Genomic DNA, 885 nt, shown 5'->3' with positions numbered 1-885 from the left:
ATGTGTGATGTTATCTATTTGTCCCTGGCTCATAGAAAGTATGTGTGTGTGTGTATTAATGATAGATAGATATAGATATAGATATAAATATATAATTCCTATCTATAATACATTTCGATAGTAATCCTCACACTTCACATAGAATACAATTCAAATTATAAGCTATCTTTTATCCAACCTTTCTATTACCATCTTCATAGACACTCTATGCACTGGACTCAGCTCAAATGTCCTGTAGTTTTAAAAATATAACATGATCTTTCTCATCAATCTATAATCCTATCTCTGTCTGAGATTCTCTCCATTTTCCTCTTAATTGGTAACTTCAAAGGGTTATATGAAGGTAGCCGTAGTCATCCTTGTGAGTCAAATATCAAAGACAATGGCTGAGCGACAGTGAGTGCTCAGTAAAATGTTGCAGGTATTGTTGAATATAAGTCATGTTGAACTTTTGAGAAAGGATAGAGTTAAAAAGCTTCAGAAGCTTCAATTTTCAGAAATAAGGGATTTAGGAAATGCTCCTTGAAATAATTAGAATAGAGATTTGTGGGAATATGGACACTTGTAGTTTCCCTGGGCTGACACCAACAAAAAGGGTGCTCTAGGGGATGTTAGAGGGAAAGACCAGGAGGCTTTATTACATTTGTGCTGTTCTACTCCCAGGTCCATAAGTTCTAAAACACAGAATCCTGCATGTGCTCCTAGGCCAATGCAGCACTTACAGAATGCTTTTATAATTTTTATGCCTAACTTCATAGTTATAATATTAATGATTAATAATATAAAGTATAAGTTAATATCACTATAATGGTTAAAGGTTGCGAGGCCAGCACTTGGAGAAAGATTTCTCCAATCTAATAACTTTAATAGGGAGGGAAAATTTAA

The sequence above is a fragment of the Propithecus coquereli genome, unplaced genomic scaffold (assembly GCF_000956105.1).
Source record: "Propithecus coquereli isolate 6110/MARCELLA unplaced genomic scaffold, Pcoq_1.0 Scaffold332, whole genome shotgun sequence".
NCBI lineage: Eukaryota > Metazoa > Chordata > Mammalia > Primates > Indriidae > Propithecus > Propithecus coquereli.
The sequence above is the reverse complement of the archived record's forward strand: the minus strand, read 5'-3'. Positions refer to the sequence as shown.